Source organism: Haemorhous mexicanus, chromosome 12 (assembly GCF_027477595.1).
Source record: "Haemorhous mexicanus isolate bHaeMex1 chromosome 12, bHaeMex1.pri, whole genome shotgun sequence".
NCBI lineage: Eukaryota > Metazoa > Chordata > Aves > Passeriformes > Fringillidae > Haemorhous > Haemorhous mexicanus.
Window position 1 is genome coordinate 17368153 of NC_082352.1, and position 26983 is coordinate 17395135.

At 43.0% G+C, this 26983-nt stretch overlaps 1 long non-coding RNA gene across 1 annotated transcript; it reads right to left on the reverse strand.

Moving 5' to 3' along the window:
* Nucleotides 1–11540: 11540 nt before the first annotated feature.
* On the reverse strand, nucleotides 11541–26766 carry LOC132333019 (uncharacterized). Its single transcript, XR_009488036.1, has 4 exons — nucleotides 26642–26766; nucleotides 23522–23643; nucleotides 19581–19737; nucleotides 11541–11628 (listed from the first exon to the last, which is right to left on the reverse strand). It is a non-coding gene; the product is annotated as an uncharacterized LOC132333019 (long non-coding RNA).
* Between the last annotated feature and the right edge of the window lie 217 nt (nucleotides 26767–26983).

A 26983-nucleotide genomic window follows, 5' to 3' on the forward strand; every position in this document is an offset into this window, starting at 1 on the left:
TAGATGAGGTGCACTACTGAAATGTTAAAATAGTTTCATAGTCTTTATTGAATACATTTTTACCATTAAAGGCCTGGAATTACATGAGAAGTTTTCAGCCTAACACATAAGAAAACAATTATTTAGATAAAGGAGATCTGCACAGCTTATTTATTTCTTGTTCTTCAACCTATTACATGACATCATTTTAATATAAAAGAACTTTGTAATTATGATGCCTTTACAGATAATTCTTTGTTGTACACCACTGGATCTTCCTTATCTGAGCCCAGAGATCTTTTTACAGATTTCATACTCACACCTTAATGAAGTCCCACAAAAAGCCTTTCAACCTTCCCAACCCTTGGCTTTGCTTTGGTTTGCTCAGGACAGCATTTTCTGAAGTTTCCACATTTTAAGCTTTAATCTTTGCCTAGAGGGCAGCAAAACAGCATCTCCCAAGGACTCTGATACCTAAATTTCCTTCCTTTCCTCAGCGAAGGACCAAAACCCCTCCTTCAGTATTTCTAATGCTGTGCTGGAAGGTACAGCCAGAACTCAGCCAATTTTGGCCAGTGTGGCTTGGCACGGGCCTGGCGTGGCGAGCCCTGTCTGTCTCCCCACTGACCCAACAAACCAAGCTGGGACCTGCCAGGAAAGAGCCTCCAGCAGCCATCCCTGAAGGGTTTTGTCAAACCTGCTGCCAGCGACCCAGCAGCTATGAGGTAGTGTCTCCGGCTGCTGGGCTCCAGATTGCAGGACCAGCTCAATTATTTAATGATGGGGGAGACGTTGCTGCTGAGACTGGGACTTGCAGCTCTCGTTTCTGGGCCTGAGTGCAGGCTGTGAGGAAATGCTGCAAGCATGACAAGGGCACAGCTGCTCAGTTGCAAAACTGAGACGTCTGCAAGGTTTTCTCTCCCAGTGAGGTGAGAGGCTGAGGTGTGGCTCCATGGAACAAAAGTCACCTGGCTCGAGGAATGAGGACATAGGTAGGCAAGCAGTTCTTTGGCAAGGCTGTTCTTTGCATTTTAACCAAAAAAACCCCAACATAAATTCAAAACCAGACAGCATCCAGAAGTATCTGTCCAAATCTCTCAAATCTCTGAGGAAAGACATGTGCCCAGTGGGAATTACCCCTACATTACCCTCCAAAGGATTTGAATTCCACAAGAAAATGGACTTGAAGCAGCAGTGAAGTATTTCCTAGATTAGAGCAGATAACACTGAAGTTGAAAACATCGGAGTCAATGGGAACAGGAATGTCCTCAGCAAAGAAAAACATCTGAATAACTGAGCTGCAAGACTAATAAATCTGGGTTCTCCTGGCTTTGTGTGTCTTGACTGGCCCCTCTGATGCTTCATGAAGGCTCCTGCTGTAGATTCAACCATTGGGAAAGGCATGACTGGAATATTTCTCCCCTACCTTGCTGCCTATATTCACAAACCAGCATAGGCACTTTTTTCCCCTTTTTTTGTCTTCTGCTTAAATTGACCAAAAGGATTAAAAGTTATCCAGGGAAGATAAAAATGGACAGAAACAGATTAAGATAATAGTCTCTCCCCTCTAGAAAATGATAAAATGTGCCAGAAAAAAAGTAATTACAATTCAAGTTAGCTATTTGGAGATATGAGGGCAGAACTCATGCAGGAGTGTCATCCCCTCAGTATTTGGAATTACTTAATCTTGCTGGGAGACAGCAACAAAAATAATAATAATAAAGGCTTGCAGCTAGGGTCAGTCCCTAGCAGATACTTGCAAATGTTTTCAAGTGTTTCCAAGGGACAACCCCTGCTCACAGCCAGAACAGATCAACTACTTTCTATACAGCACTGCCTCTGTCACTTTTCTTGTGCCCAGGTCTGGCAATGGTGAGCCACAAACCATTTTGCTTTTCTTTGTGGATGCCCAAACTCTCTCAAAAAGCACCAAAAACTATTAGAAACCTCAACCAAAGTTTACTTGAATGTGAAATTTGCCTGAACTGGTTTGTCTGCTTTCTCTGCTGTGAGTTCACAATACTCTAAATTCACAGCACACTCACACCCACACTCACAGGTTGCTCTGAATCAAACCAAACCTTCCCTTTTCTCTCTGGTGAAAATGGAGAAGCAAAGTAAGATGGCTTGTATAAAGCATTTTATATGCAAGAGAGATTAGAACATTAGTGGCGTAATAAAGTAAATAAGATGGCAATTGACCTGAGACTTGTGGGGTTTACCCCAATTTTTTGTTTATAGTTGAAGGTCGTAAGCTATACAAACCTCTATTGATCAGAGTCCTCTTTGTTTAAACAGAACCTACTGTATTTATTTGTGCTGTTCCTCTAAAGTCAAACAAAAGGGGACAGTTTTAAGTAAATCTCTGCATGACACTGCTGCCATGTGGTTCATTCACTCAGTATACAGATGTTTTCAATCTGTACAGTTTGTCTTTCATATCCATATGAGATGAAGCAGGCTTGATTTAGGCTGGGAAAGATGCCAAAGAGAGAAGATACATCATTAACCCTTAATAAACGACTCCTGAAGCATCCCTGGTTTATTCATTAAAAGGACTCTGTGAAGGATTACCATAACACCTTATGAGTGCTAAGAACCCTTTATTTGTCCATAATGTTATGCGACATGCATTTACATTGAAAAAAAAATGCTTGGTGTGGGAGATCCTCCCCTTTCCTTCCCTCGCCCACTGATGTACAGGCTAAAAATAAGCATCTTCTGAAAGTCAGCATTCAGATAACAAGCATTGTCAAGAATTAGAAGGACAGAATTAATCTGGGGTTTGCTGCACTGTGAAGTCAGGACCCCTGTCCTGGGCATCACACAAGTCTTTGCAGAATTAGTTTTTGCTTTACCACTTAATACAGGAATGTGTTTAATAAATAGTATAGCATTTATTCAGTATATACTGCATATAAAATGGTACCTCTTTTTACCTCTTTTTAGACCTGTGTGCAACTGAGACTGAGCTGACTGAGAGACTTTTCCAAGGTGACAGGGGAAGGATGTAGCAGAGCCAGAAATTGAACCAAGCTACCCCAAAATGCAGCCCTGGGAGTTCCACAACCAGCCCTCCCATACTGTTTCCACTCTTCTTTCCTCAACATCCTTTTTTCCTAACAATTACAGCTCTTGACAAATCGTAGATGTGTGTTTTGAACAGCCCTGGGCTTGCACTGGATACAGAAATATCAGAAGCAGCTACTGGCTTGGAAGCAATTGGGGAAAAAAAGGACATTGCTTTTTCTTCAGACAGTTTACAGGGTTTGCACACTGAGTCTATTCTCACTGTATTATTCAGCAAACAATCAGTTGCATCACTACAAAGAAGAAACTGCTGATCTACTGCAACTAATAGACAATCTCATTCAATCAGTTTCATCCTTTCCTAAAACAAGCAAAGCCCAGTAGTGAGTTTAAACCCACTGTGCCAATAGTAACATCCCTCGATTTTAGCAAGGAGCAGTGTGGCTTGGCAAATAATATTTTATAAAAAACTAATCTGAATTAATTTGTTTTTTTCCTTCTACTCCAGCTCAGTTTGAAAGCACAAATTCACCACTCTGCTTAGCCTAAAGAATTCAGAGTTGAAGGCCACTCCTCAGACCGAAAAGCATGGGCTGAAAAGCCTGCTCCCTGCAACACAGCCATGTCCCTGTGGATTTTATGGCCAGTCCTGCACAGTTAGCAGCAGAAAAAGTCTATGAAGCTGGAAGATATTCCACTCCAAATCAGGTTCTGTTTGAAGAAGGGTCTATACATAGTCACATGTATGTTCAATTATTCATTTTCCAGGAGGTGTTTGAGTCAGGGAGAGCAGGCTCAGCACATACCATAAAAACACTCCTGCTCCCTCTTCTCAAGATCTGCACTACAGGTCAAACAAGCTGCACTCGGTCATGGGACATTGAGTCCCTGGATCTTGAACTCCAGCTGACTGCCTCACCCAAGATTTTGGGCTAAACAAGCATCTCCCCAGCCTGGATGTTAAGTGAAGAAGTCAGAGGGTCAGGCTTCTCTTAACCCCTCTGCCAAGAGAGCTCCTCTCAGGACAGCTTTGCACAGCCCAGACCCTCCCCAGACACTGCTCAGCAAGGAATCACTCAAACACAGTTTTTTTCCACCTCCTTCCCTACGATAAAAACCTACCTCCCCTCCTGCTAATCCCAGTGCAGGAGACACAGCCCTTTTCTGGCTGACTGGGGGGAATAGCTGAGCTCACAGCTGGCCCAGCCCAGTCCCCACGCTGCTGTGCACAGCTGGAGCCCAGCCCAGCCCAGTTTAACCCCTCCACAGAGCCACAGGTGAGTCCCTCAGCAGGCACAGAGAGGGGACTGGGTGGCCCACACTGGGAAAGCACTGTCTGGCTGGCACTGGGCTGGTTAAAGCCCTGTCTAACTGCAGGTGCTCAGCACAGGGTGTGTGTGGGTTTGTGCAGCTCCACATTCCCTGCCTGGTGTGTCCCCAGCCCTGCTCAGGCTCGTGGCCTCTCTGGGGCATGAGGAGTTCTGAATTTGCAACTGGGTGGGAGCCTCAACCCCTTGCAAAGCCAAAAGCCCAAACAGCATAACACATAGAATTGTTTGGATTGGAAGAGACCTTAATGCTCATCCAGTTCCACCTCCTGCCATGGTAGGGACACCTCCTGCTACACCAGGTTGCTCAGGGCCCCATCCAATCTGGCTTTAAACACTTCCAGGGATGGGGCATCTACAATTGATTAAGATCAAAAGTTTCACAGGACAGTGATGTATGAGAAGTGGAAATAACCTAAACTGAAGGCAGACAGTTGAAAACAGGTCTGCAAGGAAGGGCTCTGACCACTGGGCTGTGAGAGAAAACAGGACAGTCCCCATCCCCTTGGTGGGGTCTTGAAAGGTCTTGGACTCTGCCCTGTTCCTTGGAGGAACAGGTCTGGGTGTCCCTGCCAGGGAGTGACCAGCACCTGTCTATCAAGTGTTCTCCATGTGAAAATATCTGACAAAACAGGGAGAATCACAAATGAAGTTAAGTGAAATACAAATTATTTCCTCCAGCTCCTAAACCAAGTCAAAAGAATAATCAGCCCAGAGCCCAAGTCCTGCTAGCCCCAGTCTGTTCCCCAGCTCCCACCACCCCACCTCTGCAGCCCAGAGTCATATGGAATACACCTTTTTGGAGATATAAACTCTTAAAAAAAACAAATAGCAAAGGTAGACTGTTTCATCCTTGGTAATTTAACAGAAATCTTCTTCAGTGGGACTATTTTAAAATCAATTGCTCATTAAATATGGGACAAGAATGGGGAAGAGAGGGAGCCACAGTTACTGGCCCCTTTTTAGGTTTTAAACCAAACCAGAGACAAGTCAAACTTGGGACAATCCTGGGTAAACCACAAGAGATGGCAGCACTTCTCATCATCCTAAAACAACATTTTTCCAAGTTTTTTCAATCAAAAATGCTAGTAAGGCCACCCTGGAATTTGCTACCATTTATTCCTTACCCAAAGCTATTTTTCAACAGAAGTATTGAGTTTACATATTAATACACCACTAAAAACAGGATGAAGAGATTGGAATGTTGGAGTTACTGATTTGTTTGGGATTTTCTAAGAAAAAATAAAATAATTCTGTTCTACTAGGTTTTTTTTATTTTTTCTCTCTTTTCCTTTTTCCCATTAAGTGACTGTTTCAAATTAATAGAAAGAGGATGCAGCATTTCTTGGGTTTTATTTTATGGGTTTCCCAGCATATGGAATCTTTTTAAACATAAGAAGCTGTGGGTAATATGTTATTATATGCATATTTTAAGTTAACCATTCTTTATATCTTTCTCAAAAGAAAAGATTTATCATGTTTATGTCTGAGAAATATGTTTATTTGGAAGATTTACTCCAACTCTACATATTTCCTATACAGGGACGTCAACTGGGAAAGTATACTAGCATTTTTTATAATTAAAATTAGGGTGGAGTAGAACACAATCATTGCTTGTTTCTTGTCTAGATCATGGAAGCTTTCTGTAAATCAGATTTGACAGGTTTAAAATGTTATTTCCTGAGCTTTGTTCCTTCGCCAATAAGTCCATTTTTAAGGTGGTGACAGAAACCCTGACCTCTAATGCCAGTGAGCCCACTGGCACATCTGAGAGATCATGGGAACCCACATTTCCAAAAGCAGCACTAAACTGAAATGCAGCTCTTTGGAAACAAGTGAAGGGGAAAAGGAGCAAGGGGAATATGTCTAAACTTCAGACTGGCAGAAGGGGATGGCCGTGGAGAGCTCCAGGTCTCCCAGGAGCTGCTGAGCACTGCTGGAGGGCAAGAGTCATGGGTGAGCTGAAAAAAAGTAAAATCAGACAAAATGAAACCCACAGTATGAAAATATTTGAGTAAATGTGTACATGACCCTGTTCACCTCTCCTTAACACAGATGTTGTGACAGGGCTGCCATGGGCATTAACAAACCTTCCTAAAAGCTTCACTAGTGACATTTTACCTAGATCTATTGCCAGCCATAGGTAGGTGCAAACATTTTCTGAACCCAGAACCTGAGCTGATACTGGGTCCAGCTGAAATCCAATTACACAGTTTACTTTCCTCCTTCCCCACAACCACAGTACCAGGATAGGAAATGTCATAACTCCCAAAATGGATGTCTCCAAACACAACTAAAAACTTACATTAAACTGACAGAAACTAAAGAGGAAAGTAGTTTTACATAAGAATTGCCTACTGTAAAGAAAATTTCATTTTTTGGCTCAGGAAAGACATTTTAATTACATGGGGAAAATGATATGAAATTGTTACTAAGTGCTAACAGAGGAGGCAGGGTTTTGGATTCAAATTGGCGTGACTTTAGGATTTTGTCAGGGTACGTGTTCAGTGTTCCTGTGTGTCAGAACTGGCAAGGCATGCTGAATGTAACATTCATCTCCCCTCTGTGCTGCAATCCCATGTTGATCTGAGATTTCACCAGAGGGTTGACACCGAGCTAATACCTACTCATACAGACTGCCCCTTCCCAAACTGCTCAACCTTTGGGGAAAATCATAGAATCAGAGAATATCCTGAGTTGGAATGAACCCACAAAGATCTTCAACTCCTGGCCCTGCACAGGACAGCCCCAAGAAAAGAAAGCATGTGACTGAGAATGTTGTCCAAATGCTCCAAAGACATAATTCAGTTCTGAACTGCAGCAGGAGAGAGAGTGATCACATTTCCCAAAGAAAGAAGTGGTGTTTGGGGAAAAGGGGGGGAGGTTAAATGAACTCCTGTGGTCAATGCCAGGTGGCAGGACCAGGAAAGCTGATGTGGGCGGGGTGACAGGCAGAGAAGGAGCCTCTGGCATGGAGGTGTCTAAATTCAGCAGCTTCTGGGCATCCAGGTGGCCTGTGGGAGCTGTGACAAGATAACTGACTCCAGGTTAAACCTAGACTTGCTTTTCAGACCTAGCTCTGGAGCACTTGCCCAGGACATGAAGGCAAGTGGGTCAAACCAGCAGCTTGGCATTACTGCCCCATTCTGCACATGCTCTCACAACACCTCCATTCCACACTGCCACCCCCAACACCCCCATCCCCACCCAGATGTCCTCAGGAGCTGGGCTCCACAGATGAGGACTTCCACATTTTGCTGTTTCAGTGGCAAACAGAGCTCAGCAGAGGGGCAGTGGGCACCACCACTCCAGGCTGCAACATCAGGCTCAGGCAATACAGACATATCCATCTCCTGTTTGACATGCCCAGCTCAGCCAGCCAAGGACAGGGGAAAGCTGAAAGTCCCTCCTGTGACTTTTTCCTGAGCAGAATGTGCGAGGAGGTGGAAAACACCATGGAAGAGTCAGACCGACCCTATCAGACAGGGCTGTGACTGGCCAGACTGCCATGAATCAAGAGCCTGAAAGGAAGATCAGAGACAACAGATTCTTTTTGTGCCTCACTTCGTATCCACTTGAAGAGTCTTTGTTGCTCAACAGTCTGTACATCCATTTATTTATTTTTTTTTCCCACAGCTGTCAAACCACATTGATTTTCAGTCATTTTAACCTGGGCAGGACGAGCAAACCCAGTCCCTCAGGTGGAAAGCCAGGCCTGCGAGGAAACGACTCAAGTTGGCTGAATTATCTGATTCTTCTAAGACACAAAGAATTTGTTTGCTTTGCTTATGAGAGCTGAGGGAGGGATGGCACAGAAGGCTAAATCCTCAACATCCTCCTGGTACGGGCTTCACGCTCTGCTATCGATGCCGGCAGGAACGTTTCCAGGGCTTAGGACACAGTTGGCAGTGTCTGTTCAGAAAAGGACCTCTACAGAGAAAGCTCGTGTCTGAATTACATCTCAGCCCTAGGGAAGATGGTTTCTTCAGTTCCCCTTCAAGGTCACTTGTGGGGTAACATATGTTATTCGTCTCTCAGTCTTGCTAACAGAAAACCTGACTGAGCGACATGTGGAAACTGGGAAATGAAAATAAACAGAATGAATAAACACATTTAAAGGGCTTGGGGGGAGATAGAATCCTGACCTGCGTGTAACATCCTTACCAACGGGACAATGCTAAACGAAATTTGGGATTTGCATCTTGATGGATATGGTAAATTTGAACTCTACATGACTCCAGCACATCTGCTAAGCAAATAGAGACTATTTTATTGCAGATGTGTGGCACAGAGTTGGTGTAAGCTCTGAGAACCTGCAAGCTCATTGCATTTTGCATACCATTTTGGAGGTTTTTTGGTCTTTCACTCAGACATTCTTTTTAATAATTAATATGGACCAAGGTCTTCAAGAGAAATTAGTATGTTTAAATGGTGTTTCAGCCCTTCTTCAGAGGATGAACTTGTAAAGGCTCTGTGTTCCCAGCTCTGCTTCTCCTCACGCTCCAGCCATGCTTTGGTCCTTGCCAGCCAGGCACAGCTGTGGAGCCCACCCTGAGCCATGAGGAAAGGAGATGCAGCCTTGACAGCCCAATGAGAGCTCTTCTGCCTCCCTGCTGATTCCTCTCTAGGATGGCCAGGGCACAGGTTTCAGTGCAGCCTCAGTTATTCCTGCTGGAGATCTGCACTTTGTCAGCACAGCCCGGGGACACGTCAGCAAAACCCAGGTGTTGTCTCAGGTACCCAGCACCTTAAAATGGTTCTTGTTATCTGTGTTGTGTGCTAGCATCTGGGTGGTTGTAGCTCAAAGGGTTGTATGTCCTGGGCTTTCAGGGCTGCTCTTCCCTGCATGCAGCAGCTGAAACCAGACCCCATGGCAGCCTTGCAGCCCGGCTCTCTCAGCTCTCCTCTGTACAGTCATGTTTGCCATTCCAGCCCTGGTAAAGAGTTCCCTCACTGGCTCACCAATGCTTCAGCACACCCACTTCTTTCCTAAGATCTGGCTAAAGATCAGAGCAGTTTGGTAATAATAGCACTTGGCAGTAAAAGTCTACCAAGAAACCTGGCCTGAGCAGCTGAAAGAAGAGCAGCGAAGCGAAGTATGAGAGATGATTAAAGGAGACTCCAGAAGGGAATTTCTGGGTATCCCTTGCAACCACCATACCCTTGGATTTCTTTTTTTGCCTCATTTCTCTGTGTAACACTTTTGTTTTCATTCTTCCTTCCCTTTTTTCTTACAATTAACAAGGGAGAGGGAGGAAGTGTGAAGTCAGGTTATGAATACCTGCCCGAGCCTGTGTGTGCGCGTGCAGGCACGTGGGCACAGGAGCACTGCCAAAGACAAGAGCTAGAGCCAGCCTGGTGAAAAGAAGTAAAAGTGAAGATATTGAGGTACAGGAAAGTGGGTGAAGAAGTAGAAAAATTATCACACCAGTTTCACTTAGCCAGCTGGCATAGCTGCTCCACTAGTGAAAACTTAGGGGTTTTCAGTGCAGTGTATTTCTGAGGTATTACAAGTAAACTCAATTACAGAGCATCACACAAATAGGTATTTTAGCATTCTCAATGGGAGCACTGATGCTGGAACCGAAGAGCTCTTGAGCTAGAAGCAAAACCGAAAGCCTTTGCTTTGGTAATTCATGTAACAGCATGAGACAGGCCTGGGCTTACCCAGAGGTGAAGGATACTAATGTCAAATCTAGGACAAGGAACTCTTTTCCAGGGAGTCCTGAGGATTGATCAGTATTACAGGCTTCCTGATGGACAAGATTTTGTTTCTGAAGATCCCATGGCTATGGATGTGCTCCCTGAAAAGCAGGTTTTGCAGTGCATCTTGCATCACAGGGCCAGGTCCTGGACCTACATCAAAGCCTTCACCGTATGAGTCGCAGCAGACATCAAGATGTGCTGCCTGCTCTGATCTGTGCAGCAGCAGCTCTGCCCACGCCAGGCAGGGTACCACACCTCACACCACCCCAGTGATGCCAGTGGCATCCCAGGAAATAGCCCTGCTTCCAGGTAGGAGAAGGCTCAGCCATTAGTCCAAGCTGGAAAGCAAATCAGGCAGGTTTTCTACCAAATTATTTCTGTGTTTTGTAGGACTGGTCTGCTGCTGCATATTCACGTGGAATTCATTAGCACATCCCTTCTGTTAATCCTCACTGGGTTCAACACAACAGTGTACATTGATTTTTCCTGGCCTCTAAGGAGAGCTGTGTCAAGTCACAAGCATGTGCTTTGGGACAGGCTGAACCCAGGAAGCTTGGCCCTTGAGACATTAGAGAAATCAGGGCTTTGACTGCTCACTTGGAGGTTCAGGTGGAGTGAACTACTGTTATGACTCAAAGGAAAAATTCTGCCTCTTGAGATCCTTCACCTTTGCCAAACCTACTTTAAATACCAAGATCCACCACTATTATCCAAGGAAGCTGTCAGACAGATCCAATACGTGGACTCCAACCACAAAACAATAAAGAGCGGGTTCCAGATTTAAAGACCCCTCATAAACATGCACCAACAAAATGGCTTTAGAGTTCACCAAACAGGACATCCACCCACTCCACCATCCCATGAATCCCCAAGAACTGGGAGGTGGCTCTGAAAGTTTGCTGCTGACAGTCTCAACAGTTGAAGCAGAAAAAGATTCTCCTTCTTCTGCCAGCTGTGAAACCAAGCCCCATCCAAACATCTTGGCTCCAAGGCAGCCACCTAATGATTCCCAGGCTCAGCTGAACATCTTTATCCCTCTAAACACCATATGATTTGGGATGGATTCAGTGGTTTTTCTAGACTACCACCACAAATAAACATGAGATAAAGGCAGGGGCCATCTGCTGCACCCTCAGAGGAGCCCAGACCATCAGAGCAATCACAGGCACACAGACATCACTTCTTTCAAGACCTGGCACTGCGGCACCAGTCACATGATTCAACCACACCAGTGCTGCCAAAACACTCCATGGTATCCCAGCAGGAGCCTCCCTGGGGACTCCTGTCCTCACCCTGGACCCCCAGTGCTGCTCACACACGTAACAAAACCCTACTGCTGTGGAAAACCCTGGGGTGGCAACGGTGGGTGCAGCCCCAGTGGGGCAGGGCAGCCTCAGAGCAGGGATGCAGGAGAGGAAAGAGATGGCAATCATACCTGGTAGAAGTTTGGGGAAGAAAAGGAAGGACATGAGCAGTAGGAAGCAGACTTACCTCACCTTTCAGAGCTTGATCAGACTTGCACAGAGATCTGTGTAATTTATTTCGCCATCCCTTTTAGATGTTGAGCACCCAGTTGCATCCAGCCCTGAGAGACAGCCAAAAGAGGATGTAAAAATGTAAATGTGCAAGTGTGGATACGTGGAACTCTTACACTTTCAGGAAAACTTTATTAATATTACAAACTAGAACTCTGTTCTGCCCCAGTAATCTGGAGATTTCATTCTTTACTTAGAGATAAATCTCCAAAGGCCTGTACTGCCAGGTACCATAATTGACAGTGGTGGAGAATCTGTCCACTTTTTATTGTCCCTAATATGTAATTTATTATCCAAAACATTGCTTTGGCCATAAAATTTGCACTACAGCCTATTTTAGAACAAATCATTTGTGCAGTAACACACTTCCCAGTTAGCAAATCTACCCTATATGCCTCTTGTTTTTGTGAATATATTCATTATTCAGAATGATCAGGGGCATAATGTGGGGTCTAACTCTTTGGCCCACATATCTTACAGGATAGTTGAAGTAAAAATAATTTTTACGTCAAATTGTGTCACAGGTCATGTTTCTGGTCCAAAATTGTATTTTCATACTCATGTTCTTGAAGTTGGTCATCTAAGGCTGTATTTAAACATAAGAAAATTTGCTTGAGAAAAGCATTACCATCTACTTTTCTGTCATTTTCAGGAAAGACAAAGCCTTTAGGAGAAAGATTTCTAAGAACAGTATTTTCAAATTTCCATGCATTTAAGCAGCTCTTCAAATAACAGATGATTATTGTTATTACTGTTATCATGAGGTTTTGGTAATCTCATAATATCCATGTCATTCCTCATTGCTGGAATTTTCATCTCCGATCTGGGCTAAAGGATTCATTAAGCTAATAATCACGTGCTCAGCCTGCATGTTCTGATTCCTCTGGCCCTTGCCCCCCAGCTTCACACTGTTTGTGTGCTGGTAGATAATCCAGCTCCTAAAGCTGACTCCCTCTTTATCTTTATGTGACGCTGGCCTGCAAAGTTCAAGGTAAGGCCATTGTGTCTTGAGTCTATTTTTATTGTACAAAACACTGGATGGAACTTAATTATTTTTTCCATCTGCCAACCATTTTGACTAATTGAACCCTTTGGAGCCAGGAGTCAAGGTTTCCCAATGTAAACCAGACCCTGGAACTCAGCATTAGCAGAAATGTTGAAAACTCATGAAGGAATTTTTGGTTCTGAGGTTTGGTTCTGCTTTCCAGAGTCTGACCAGGATTCAGAAGAAACCCAAACCCTCTCCTGCATATACAATTTTCTAGGTTCTTTCAGTGTCTCAAATGTTCCAGGCACTAAAGATTCCCATTACCAAAACAGAAAAAAAGTAAAAAATTGAAGGATATAACTTAAAGCCACAGTCATATGGAAAGTCCCAGCAAAGGCTCAGAGTTCCATTATTTTGGCAGAAGCAGAGCATGCTTGGGCAGCATTAAAGATGAAGCATAACTTAATGCTAGAGGGTTTCTGTTGAGTGTTCTGTACTGAAGACCAGATTTTTGACACTTCTGCAGTGTATTTTTACATGATTTTCACTAGATTTTTCCCCTTACAAGGGTAACTACCTTGGCCCATAAATTCCATTCCATATTCATACTTTGCTTGATGACCCATAACTCATTTCCAACTCTAATAACATTTCACCTCTGATTTTTGCTCAGAATGTGAATATTTTGGGATTAGCCACTCTTCCAGCAGTGGGAGATCACCAGGACTGACAGCTTAGAGGTTCTATTTTCCAGCAGTGACTTGTGAGACCCTGGTGAGATCAGTAGTGAAGCCTGCATGGGTGGCTTGTGCCTCTTGGTCTCAGCTTTGTTTTTGCCCTTAGTTCTTTTCAGAACGTGGTGTAATTAAGGTGGCATTTCCATGCTGATGATTCCAGCTTCATTCATCTCAGGCTCCTTCTGCTGCTGCTGTTTCTTTCCCCAGCAGTTCCTCAGCTTGCCACCAGCACTAATGATGTGCCACTAGAGATGCTTCATCCTTTTCATGTCTTTGCAGCGTGGCCACTCGGAAGCAGAAATTTCAATGTCTTCTACCACCACGTTTGTTCCCTTTGACAGGAAGCTCATTTTACAACATAGCTGTGAAGCTTTGGAAATGCTCCACAGAAATCAGGGATCTGTCTGAAATTCTACACTGGAGGCAAATGAAAATTTCTAATAGATCTGGGTCTTAGTTCCGCTAATTTCAATGGTTCGTTTCGCTGTTCTGGCAGTCAGCATCCATTAGTGGAACAGAAGGAGAAGCATGTATAATGCATGTACAGCAACCACATTCTAATCTCAAATTTCTTTTTTTCTTTTAAGTTCTTATTTTTTAAAATAAATATATAATGAGTTACTGACAGTACTTAACAATATCTTATACTAGACACTGTAATACCAAATAAATACTTAATTTCTGCTTCCCTGCAACTTCACTAGGATTACATCATGTCAGATTACTCTAAGTCTGCTTTAACCCAGTTTGAAAACACTAGTTATTCAAAGATCCTTACAATTCTTAATTTCATTCCTTGAAATACCTTTTCTTTTGCTTCCTTTATACAGTTTTTCAAGCCTGTGAAGGCCACAGAGTTGTTAAGTCAGAACAAGCCTGCAAGGGAGGAAGCTGGCAAAGCAGAAACACTGTTTTAGCTCACAACAGAGCTCCCTCCCTTCCTCTCCACTGGCCAGCAGCACCTCGTTCTGAGTCACAGAATGGGTCTCAAGGGACCTTAGAGATCACCCAGCTGCATCCTCCTGCCAGGGGCAGGGGTGCCACCCACCAGCCCAGGCTGCTCAGGGATCCATCCCACCTGTCCCTATGGACAGTTTGATGGGGTAGCAAACACACCAGTGGTTTTTGTGATGTATAAAAGCATCTAAGGAGAACATGAATTCAATTCTTACCATGAGATAGCATGTGGTTTTGATCTATTGGCCTGCTTGTAGATCAGGACCACTGAGTTAGAAGAGAGGTGTGCACCACCTTCCTCCACCCAGAGAAGTCATTAACATATGCTCCCTACCATGAATTAAATTAGTTTAGCTTTTCCTGACAATGCAAATAAACTCATAGAGCTCTGCTCTATAGGGCTGCAAACAAACCCATTTGAAAAGACTTTTGCAGCTTTTGTTCATCATTCCATATGATAAACAGCTACCTCCCCAAATTATCAGGAAAATAAATTTTAACCATTCAGCAAATAACAAAAATTGTGTTTTAATGATAAAGAAAAAGTCACAAAGCTCAGCATGTTTTGCTGAGAACCATTAATGAGGGAAGATGGTGAGACCTGTAAATTTACCTTCCCTTTTTGTTAACACTCTTTTCCATCTGCAACCTATATACTTATATAAATGTAAGAGAGTAACACCTAGATTTTGGTGCTTATTGTCTTTCAGTTGCTGCCTGATCTGGTGCTGAAGTCTTCTAAAAAGCTGAAATGGCTGAGTTCCTAATCCCACTATGTTTCTTTGCAAATCAGCACCATAATGATGACATTAATTATTGTTGCCTTTGACTTTCCTTCCTTTGTAAATATCAGCTTAAAAACCAACTATTAAAATAGCCTTCCTGTGGTAGGAAGCACCTTATCTTGTACTTTCGTGTCCCTGTAACATCTGCCTATGGTCCTCTGAACTTTGCTGCTGCTCCCAATTAAAAGCAGAACAAAAAACCCCAAATAAAGTTGATAATACTTTGTTCAAAAAGGACTTAAACAATATCCTGCTTGTTGGAGAAAACCCAACACGATGTGTTCCTTTAGTGTAGGAAATAGGATGCAGTCTTGGGACACAATAAAGCCCACCAAGTGCCCTTCCCTTACCTCTGCCTTCTGATCCCATCCCTGTGCTCCACGGGCTTTCCAAAGCTTACAGCACTTGTTTCCTGCATGGTTATCCAAATAGGAGATACTGCTATCTCCTCAATTTCCAAAAATTTCTGGCAATCTGCAAGGTCTTATTTTGCAGTGTGCATTTGGAAGTACTCTCTCATCCTTTTGCACTCTTAAAATGTATTTTAAATGGCTTAGCTATAAAAATCTTTAGTGTCTTCTGTACAGGAGCTTTAAAACTGACTATTTATTTAGTTGCATCTGTCAATGAGATTTGGGAATTGCTTTCTCTTGGGTGTGTGTTTCAGGCCCCTATAGCAGACCTGTCTGAATTCAGCTGTTACTCCAGTTAATTGAATAAGGTTTTACACAACCTCATCCCAGGCACCAAAATCCAAACCATCAAGAACATGGGATTTATGCAAGCTAGCATCCAAACTATAGCTAGTCTAAAAATACACAAGAGGGAGAAAAGCACAAGACAGTGGCCTCTTTGGGCTTGAATTTAGCCAAAATTATATTGATTGTGACTGCAGAGTACATTTTGCCTGAACCAGCAGTGCATGTGCTGAGAGCAGGCTCCCTGTGAACCCTCCCACACCAGCCTGGGGAGATGTGAGCCCTGTCAGACTCCTGCTGCCTGAATATGGGACATGAGCCCCAAACTGCCCAACCGCAGAAGATGGTGACCGGACAAATGCAGAGACAAACAAGACAAGATACCACCACAAAGTCTCTGGAAACAAGTCAGCAGGCAGGGGAAACATGCTTCACTCACATTCTCATGTTTAACTGTGGCCAGTTGGCTGCTCATGGCAGACACAGCAGTGGGAGTTTTCCCAGAGAAGATCCTGCTGGAGAAGACACTGCAGAGCTGGATGGTGGGATGGACATTTTTCATCTCAAAATGGGTGTTGGCTCCTGTCAAAAGGGTGTCTCAATCTCTCCCCAACAAAGCCATTGCCAGTACTTCTCCACAACTTGGCATGATCATCTGTCTCTTTTCCAGAGAAAACTGCTGCCCTGTCTCCACCCTTCCATGTGATAGGGGAGGCTTAGCAACCACATGTAGACCTCAGTGACAGATGTGAGGCGAAGAGCTCTGTCCAGTATCTAAATAAGGGAAAATATAAAGGTCCTTTGTCAAGCTACTGCAGACACAGGACGTGAAATGCCTAAATGCACTGTTAAAAAACTTGTAAAAGAGGAAGCAGAAAGCATCTCTGAGCTTTTTCAGATTTTAGATAAAGAATGGTTCATTTGAACACGATTTATAAAAAAATCCCTTAAAGGTTTATCTGAAAACTCATGGGGTTAATTACTGCTTGAAAGCATTGGTTCAGATGTCCAGTCTTCAGTGGGGAAACGATCAGACTCCATTGAAGGGCAATCAGGAGTCCCATTCAGAAAGGATGATCAGGAACAGAGTAATTTCTGTCTGAATTTCGGACTTTTGCACACTGACCTCAGAAAAATCCTGGCAAGTGTTTTTACAATTACTATATTCACAAAAATCTTCAAAAGGATTTTTTTCAAACTCCTCAATTATTTGCAAATAGATGACATTTAGCTGCATATCACTAAAATTCATAATCCTCTTGAAAACATGTGGTCTTGATTTGGCACTATTTGTTTCCATTCGATGCAATTCTGTGACACTATATCAGATAATTGCATATTTCATTTGCTTTGAATATTGAACCGAGGTCTGAATGCTCCTCTCCCAGCCCAATTACTCCAGACTAATGAACAGCAAGCCAGAATACAGGGCTGGAAAACCAAAATCAGGGAGAACAATAGTCAATGGACACTTCTATATATTTTTTCAAGAACATGCAATGATCAGTGCCAAGCTGAAATTTTATTTGTTTATACAATTGTCCCACTTGGAACTCCCCATCTGAAGCTAACTTCAGAAAATGTTTCATCCAAGTATTGAGTGGTACCTTCATCACTTATTACATCTTTCATTTTACACCCACAATTAATATTACTCACAAATGAAAACCCTCAGTTGCCTGTCTGCATCCTTTATCCACTTGATTGATAGCTGATGCAACTATTTTGGAGCGCAAAAGAGCGTCTGCATATTTGGAGGCTACTTTAGCTGTCTAATTAGGCTTTTAACTCTGTGTGATGCAGAAATCATCTTCCAGCATGCTCCATCTTCAAATTCTTTCCTAATATATAATGATCAACCTTGGACCACCTAAATAAACAAGAAGCTGCCAGTTTTATGTTCTGCTAGGAAAGGAATATTGGAAATAATTTTAATTAAACAAAAATGTAATAGGATGATGAGCTCACTAAATGCACACCTGCCTCAATATCAAAATTAGGATAGATACTAAAAAGTCTCAACATTTCAGTTAGCATGTTAAGACATCTTTTCAAAACACCCAAGAGAACTGTGTCTCTCAGATGAAATTAAGTGGATTCCTTTAGATAATTTTACAGGCATTCCTACTCTACCTGGAAAAGTACATCTTGACTCCTTTCTCCAAAAGGAACAGTGTGTATCAATGTTCAAGACATGGGGAAAAAAATAAAAATCTCAACACACTCATGTTCTTCACAGAAAACAACCAGTCCTACAACACGTGCCTAAATTACAGATGAGCCTCTGCCCTTCACTGAATGAGGAGGGATTTTGGCATGTATTCACACCCTTGCTGAATGGGGGAAAGAGGAAACTATTTAGGGCTTGGTAACACTTATGCTCCCCTTGATTAAATGGGAATTAGCCAGCAGAGAGCCACTGAAAATCCTCCCTGCTTCGAGGGGTGACCACGCTATGGACGCGCTTCCGTGACGGCCCGCGCAAGGAACGCTCGCTCCACGTAAACAGGAAGCCAGGTCTGCTTTGGCATGAGGGAAAACTCTTCTGTGCCAGTCATTCCACCCATGACAAAACAAAATTTCCAAGCTGAGACATCTGAGTGGTATCAGCAGTCATGGCCTGACATTAAAATCAGGAAAATTCTTTCCACCGTGATCACCATCTCCAGGAGGTAGATGGCTAAATGATGGAACAGTAACTAAGTATATTTTTATCCACAGAAGACCATCTTAGGGGAGATGCAGGATACCAAGGTAAGTATACTGTAGTAATACAATCTAGGATAATATCCATCCTTCCTCTGGGGAGGTTTCCCACAATACTTTTTCCTGAGGGCTTGCTTCTTCCTATTTACAGTCTGTGCCTAGAGTAGAAATTCAAAGGAGTACAACCTTGCAGTGTATTTGGGGGCTTCTAAAATGCTGATTATGAGAAGAAAAATCAAGAGCATCTTCATTTTTAAATAACATCGAGTTTTCTGCAAAATTATGATTGGTTACATTCTGATTTTCTAGGTTTGTTGCAAATAGAAGTGAATTGGACAACACTCGCCATCATAATTGCTTTCTGTGTGAAGAGGTCTTTTTCAGGCTGGGCTGGCTGCTGCTGTTTTAATCAGAAGGTTGTCTATTTGTATGTTAATAGTTTCATCCTGGTTTATTAGGCTTGTTGATGAAAAAGCAAAAATCAGATGCTTTACTATTTTCAAGCTCCATTATTAATCTGTGATTTTTTTGGTGCTAACACAGAACCATTTCAGCATCCTCTGCCTTAAATCCTCTTAATGAAAGCATGAAGAATGACAAAATACTTCCTTTCATAAAGCAGAAGGCTGTGCCAATTCACTTTCAACATGCTCATTCAGTGGAACTGAGGTAAATATGTTGCTCCACAGGTGCTTCTCCTTGCAATAACATACTCCCTAGTAATCCATTAAATTCATCTCATGCTCTGTTTAGTGCCTGCTCTGTGAACTGCCTAGCTGGTTAAGGTCATTGTGATAATAGCACCAGGTTAAACAGCATGGGTGTGTTGAACTCTGACATCCATCCAGTTTGCCCACAATACAGATAAGAAACCACAGGCAGCTTTAGAGGTGTAATATCTACTCAGACCAACACGATCTTTTACCCTCTCCACCTCCTAACAAGCTAAAACCCTTAGATTAGAAAAGTATCTTTAAACTCAGAACTCCCTAAAATAATTTAGTGCATTTAGAAACAACAGATCAGTGACTGGAAGCTTTTCTGTTTGTTTGCACTTAGTGAAGGAGCCCACATGACGGGCAGGAGGAGCAAGAGTGTCCCAGGGGGTGGCAGAGGGTGGGTTGGTGGTACCTGTGCTCAGGTGATCCAAAACAGCCCCACTCCTCTCCTGGTGCCTGGGGAGGAACCTCAGAGCCATCACTGCTTTGTTCACAGTATCTTCCCTTTGCAGGTTTAAAAACAAGCTGGGTATAACTCCTGGATGATAACCTCCTTCATTATGGAGTTCCTGTTAAAGGCAGACAAATAATTGCCAGTTAGTAACTCACTATTAAATTCAGCCCAAATTCAGTTCCAGCAATCCTTACAAAAGCCTGACGGGTTTTATTTTATTATTTCCTTTGCAGGGTGTTGGGAAGTGTAATCACTGGTAACTAATCAAACTTCTTTCAAACACCCACAAATATATAAAGAGAATGAAATTATTAATTATTGGGCTAAGCCATTTTAAATGAGACCTCATCTAAATGAGCAGATTTATTTCCAGAGCAAGCTGGGTGTAAATTTAGCTGGTTTTCAAAGCTCTGAATGCAAAGTATGCCTGGATTTGAGGATGAAGTGGGTTTTGGGTGGCTGTACAACCTCTCCCAGACATGCAGCAATACACAGAAGTGAAAAAAAGACTGCAATTGTGCAAAATATTGTTTTAAATGAATTGTTACTGAGGTTAATAAGTGCTACTGTTGAGTACTGTTAATTACAAGCAAGAATATATCAGGGCATTAAACTGAGAGAATTTACAAAATTTCATTTCATAAAATTAAAATGAGGATTCTTTTCCCCCACATAACTCTTTCATTCAAGGAGAAGAATTAAAACATTTTGTGAAAAGTCGTTACCTCTCTATTCTGTTCCTGGGGTTTCCAATCAGTTCCTTACCTTCCTATTTTGTTCCTTTCCTGCCTAGTTTGTTCCTTTAATTTCTACCTATTTTGTTTCTGGAAGGAGTTTTAAGGAGTAAAAAACCCACAAACATCTTTGATTTCCCTCTTGCTCTCTTGAAAAATCCCTGGAATTTGCAAAAACTTTTGCCACAGGAACTTTAACTCAGCACCATTACCCCAGTCCACTACAGTTATGATAATCATAATTTCTAGCAGTGTCTTAGCAATGTCACTGGCAATATTTATTTAAAAAGAAATATTGTGGGAATAAAACACTTTTATCCATCCAAACACAAGCTCACAGAATTGCAATACCCCTCTCCAGAGACATGCAGCTTCACCCATATTTAGAAATAAATAATTAGAAATGAGGCATCATTAATGTATACAATGAATATTCTTGCTCTCAGGCACAGAATTCATTTGTGCAGTTCAGTTTAATGCACAATGGTGTACACATTTTTTTACATATTAAATATATCTAAAAATGTAAGAATCTACCCCACCAAAGCCCTGCTTGAAGAAACAACCCAAAGCTTTGCTGATTAAGTGGCCTCAGTGCCCAACGTGGGTCACACACATTGTGCACATCTGGGCATTGCATCCCCGCTTTGCCACTGCTCCTGGAGGGAAAGCGTCAGCACCAGCACCTTTGCAGAAATCTGCTCTTAAACGCAAACAAATATTTATGGAGAGCATCTCCCTGAGTTGGGAATATCTAATCCCAACTAATTAGAGCTGCTGGAGCAGTGGGGAGGATCCACGAGGAGCTGAGGTGTGCCGGCGCGTGCCCAGCCCCGCGAGCGCTCCTCCCGCGGCTCTCGCGGCGCAGTTTATTTTTTGTGGCACACGCTTAACAGCCCAGTATTTCATGCTTGTCCCCAAGGTAATTGACAAAACAGGTTCCTAAAGCTATTTAACAGTTTTAATGACAGCAGCTGAAAGATACATTTAAGAAAAATAACATTCTGAGCCAAACGTTTTTTTTGTCAAGTGACAGGGTTCCCAAATTTGCTGTTCCGTGGTGTTCCGTTTCTGTAAAAACTCTCGTTGAGGCTGTAGGTCACAAAAGAAGAATGAAGCCCTGGAAAGAGATACAATGACTACTTAATACTGTGTGGGATTATAAGCAGTGGCCTGTGGCAATTCCTTATGTCTCTCTGGGTAGTGATGCTTTTCCAGCACCATTTTTTGTCATCACACAATTCCGTTGTGAAATACTCTTTTCATGAAGGAGGAAGAAAGAGCCGGTTACACCCTGCAGTGTTTTAGGGAAGACTAAGAATCATGGTTTGCAGGGAGTATGTGTGAAATATGACATTTCATTATGTGTAATTATTTTTTAACCAGTAATGTCCATGTTGAAATGAGTTTCTTATTTTTGGAATGCATGGGGAGTGGCTGGGGAGGGGAGTCATGTTTTTTTCCCTGTTAATAAACTCAAGTCATTCTTATGCTAAAGCAATTTCTCAACAAAACAAATTTCTCTCCATCTGGGTAATGGCACACCCAAATGTGATTACATTACAAGAGATTTTAAATTAAATTTCAAGGTAGGAGAGTTATTAATCCCATGCATTTGTCTTTATTATCATTGGATCTAAAACAATAAAAGACTTGAACTCACTTTTAAATGGCAGCACAGTACTGACCTCTTATAGCAACGTGGGTTTGACCTGAAATCCTCAGAAATTTATGTGTTTTGGGTCAGGCCCCAAAACTCTTTAAAAAGGTGGAGCAGGAATGGCTATATCCACTCCAGAAAGACAGAGGAGTTACCAAAGAGTTTCATTTAGTTTGGATTTCATCTGAACTCAAACAGCAGTATCACACACCACTCCAGGACTTTTCCTAAGTCACAGAGCTGACAGGGCAGTGGAGAGGCTGAAGATACAGAACTGCCACAGTCAGAATTACAAATATTCCAGATTTATAGCAAATCAAGACACCACCTTGAAAAATCAGACTCTGTATTTTTAACACAAGATTTGCCCACTCTGATACATGAAAAAGAAGTGCTTGCATGCACATGCAAAGGAATTGGATGCCCAAATGACTTGTGTTCATCTGCCTTCTTGTGTTCACAGGCATTCAGATTACATTTTGGATGCAAAACTAATTTTGTTTAAGCCCATAGCCAAGAAAATGCAGTAAATAAATACAGAATGTATGAATCCCTCTTGAGTACTGTTTTTCAATCAATCACATATGAAATTGCCACTATCTCTGCTTATAAAACCAGTGTGATCAGAATTTGTCATCGCAGCATTATTTGTCCACTTTTTTCCTGGGGAACCTGACAGCTATCAGCTGATTACATTTGATCCAGCAAAAGGACATGGATTATACCAGCTCTTCAGCACAACAGAAAAAACCCCTACAGGAAGTAGCACACTAAGTAATGTTATTACAAAAAGTTACTGTATGATTCTCTAAAAAACATAATTTTACAAAACACCCATTCCTCACATTTCAGCCCTTGGGGGACAAGCATATCTTAGGTTCAGCTCATTCTACCCCCATGGATTTTGGGTGTTGGGCTTCCAAAAGCCCCAAGGCAGTGGGTGGCAGTGATGTGCTGTGCCAGAGCCAGCCCAGGAGTTCCAGCCTTTCCAGAAGCCAAACCTGAGGCACAGGCAATGCCAGGAACACTGGTGAATGAGGGTTTTGTGGGAGACCAGAGTAGTGCCTTTATGTTGTTCAGGGGGGACTTCCCCTTTTCCACATAGAGTAGGGACTGAGGCTGTTCCATGCAATATTTCTGGGATTAGTTTTGGTTGCTTTGGAAATCTACTATTTTAGTGCAACAGCATGAATGTAAATGCACACTTGTGACAGCAGGTAGCACATAAAAGCATGTTTTTCTAGTTAATACAAGTGTCCCACTTAACAGCATACTCTTCCCAAGGACCCCACTGCAGCACAGAGGCAGGCAGCACATTTCAGCGTGGGCATTCATTGCCACGCAGAAACAACTTAATCTTCACAGCATTCCCTCAGTAACTGCCTGTGCATGAGATTTCCAAATGCTCAGACATAATTCTCTCACTGGAGAGTACAGGCTGATTATGACAAACTCCATCAATTTTATTAGCCACACAGATGTTATAGATATATGTGAAAACCAACCATAATTCTTCCTGTGATGTGCATACTGGCACTGCTGCAGACTGTGTCTTTTCCCTTCACAACCCCAGAGCTCACAGGCTTCCTGCCATTCAGCCTCCATGTGGCCCCCAAGCTAAGATGCTCTGAAAAAGAGAAATATTAAAAGGATTAAAAATGACACTACTGTGCCAGTGGGTGACTGCAACCACAGAGTCCTGGCTGCTGCTGAGAACTGAAGGGGAATGCAGGGATGGGTTTGCTGCCCTGTGATCTGGATGTGGGGGGGTTTCTCCTCCAAGGTGCTCCTAACTAGTAGGTTTGTGGGGATAACTGCAGTGGTCCCCCAGTGAAAATCTCTGGTACTGATTCCATGGGGCTGCATCTCTGAAGCTGGCAGAGGGCACAGCTGAGCTGCACAACCACTGAGGTCCTCCTGTAGTCCTTCTTCATACTTGCTATGGGGTCACGATGCCCACTATGTCTGTCTGTGCAAGGCTGAGGCAAAATGTGCTCTTGAAGAGCTGTGAGAAATATTTTCATCAAGATCATTCAGCCAGAGCCTTCCCTGGCTCCCAGCACTGCATCTCAAGGGCTCAGCAAGCAGAAGACAAGTGATAGGAGCAATTTAAAGAGAAAGATGAAGCCAAGAAGGGGTTGATGGCTTAAGTCCCTATTGCAGCGCACCTCTAGGAAGCCAGGGAAAGAAGCTGAAATGCAGATTTATCCTGGAGAGGCAGGTCCAGGAGTGAGGAGACTCATAAAGGCTCATCCCTTAAACCCTCTGCATGCCAGCCTTCCCGTCTGTAGCAGGTCCTCAGGTTGAATAACTTGGAGAGTGCATCAGGCCATGTGTGCGGGGTGAGAGCAATTAGCGACCGCGAAGCACAGAGAAACCGCTGGTGGGGAGAATCACAGAGATGCAAAGTTATTATGGGCACACAGTTACCATAGTGATTGGTGTCTCAGAAATGCTAATAATAGTAAAATAAATAATACAGGCCAGGCAGGAAGAGCCCCTAGAGATGAATGTGAGTTGCTCCCCTCCAGAGGGACTGTGTGTACTGCTTTCTCAGCGCTCCTCGCTCCGTGCTGGCTGTGGCTCAGCTCCCTCCCGGGGTAACACGCTGTGCTGCTGCGAGAGCGCTGGGTCAGCCAAGTGAAAGTGGAACTTTTAAGTGCTTTATTATTTTCAGGACTCGTCAGAGAAAACAAAACCCCCCCAACTGCAAATAATTGAATACGTCAATAATATTTTGACTTGTTCATGTCTTGCAAGGTGGCCCTGTTAAGTACTTCATTGCTGTCCCTCCAGTGATGTTAATTAAGCTCACCATAGGCTCACCAAACCTTTTCTCCTCTTTCTCTTTCTTCCTCACTTCTTTTTTGTTGTTGTTTTAAATCAAGCAAGAAGTTTTGCCAAGTATAATGCCTGGCAATGGGAGCTGTGGTACAGTGGAAGGAACCCAGGAAAACAGAAAGACTAAGGACGAGGCATCCTTCAGTATGATGGTCAATGTTTCTCTACAAACTGGTTTGCCAGCAATATTAGCTAAGAGATTGTGGAAGTCTAAAGGAAGTGCTAAATATCCATGAATAACAGACAAATAGATAGCATCCATCCTCATCTTTGGACCACCAGCATGCTAGAATTTGTCTTACCCAGATCAAAAGGGATGTACCAAGCCAAACATCTTAGGTGGGTGTTTCACTGCTTGGGTAATTCCCAAATGCCAGGGGAAGGAAATACACCTGCTCTGTCCTCTCAAGTGTCTTTCACTGTGTTGTCTATCTTAACTAAATCAGAAAAGAAAATGGATGTGTTGTCCAGCCCACCTTAGTCATGCAAACACAGTGTTTTACAAAGCTTTTGCAATTCAACCAATTCTCTGCTTTTGATTGAGAGAAATCATTTCTATTGGTGTACTGAATTCCATTAAGCTGGAAATGCATTTTTTATGCTTTTTAAACTAGAAGAGTAGGAGTGTTGGTCAGTGCCAATCAGAATATGAATAAAATTCTTTAGCAAGCTTTGGCCAAGAAGTAAGTCTTTTTCCCAGGTTTTGCTTGCTGAAGGTCAATCAATGTTCCCATCTCTCATTTCAGACTCCAGCTACAGTGCAGGTGATAAATTAGGTTAATACATGTCCTAAAATACCCAGAAACACTAAATCCAATGCTGAGAACGGCACCTATGGAATCACCACTGACACTGGGCGGCTCCAAGTCCATCTCTGCTCTTCCTGATGTCTTTTCTTACAGTCTGTGCAAGGATGGTCAGAGGAAGCAATTTCTGCTTCTGGCTGGGCTACAAGGACATGCTCATTCTGGGTCACTGCATGCCAAAGCAGTGATGGGAAGAAAAATAATTTGGTGCCTTCCCTTCCACTCAAACAATACTCTGGCACATTCTGGCCTTGTGCAGTGTCCTTTCTGGCCACCAGGCAAATCATCCAAACCACCTCAATTAATCTCTTCCCAGCTTAACAGCAGCTAGATGGGCTATCTGATGGAAAAAGATGCTGAAGAAGGATTGTTTTAGCTCATGGAACAGTCCAGCCTAATGGAAAGTACCAGTGAACTCTCCATCTACCAACTTTATCCTGAGCTGGCATCGGCGTTTCAATAGAACTGGCCACTCGTGTGATGAAGTAACAGAGATGAGTCACCAGCATGGCAGGGCTGAGAGAGGGGACAAAAATGGGGGTGGAGGTGGTTGGTTAGGGAGATGAGGCACTCCATTTTTGCCATGACTCACACATAAGAATCAATCAGCAATAAGATGCTGAGACGTCATGAGGAAAGACGTGGCAGGAAAAGAAGTTTCTGCCCTTTCCAAGCGTGGACATGGTAGAAGCACAAATGGGTAAAAAACGTGACAGTGGAAAAGGAAGTGAGGGGGAAAAGCAAAGACTACGTAATGCCTCCAGTTTCCACAAGTGCTGGATCTTGATGCTCAGTTAGTTTCTCAGATACTGAGGAACAGAGATGTTTGCTTTGAGCCGTAAATGAATCAGAAGATTGTAGGGAAGCCAGCACAAGAAAGATGACATTGCAGACAGAAAGCTTGCAATTTAGTGTAATAAGGAAAGCACTGAATAAGCAGGAAGGAATTGAGCTTTATTTGAGCAACAGTTTGCTCACATCAAGATGAGTTTTGAAGATGTTGACACGTGGTTGGTGATAACCATCTCCCAACCTCTGAGTGCTTCTCCATAGGTACGATTGTGCAAACCAGATCTCCTCCTCATCTGCGTGGCTTTGTTCTGAGGAACAGAGGAAGGAACCAAACAACAGTGTTGGAGGATGAAATGGAGTAGCTAGAACGAGTCAACTACTGACCAGAAGATACTAAATTTCAACAATCAACCACAATATTTTTAGGGATTAAAGGTTTCCTCCCTTAGACTGCCCACACAACCACTCCAAGCTCATGGCTGAATTAGATGGATCTTTGATCCTTACACATTTGACTTAAAAAGAGTT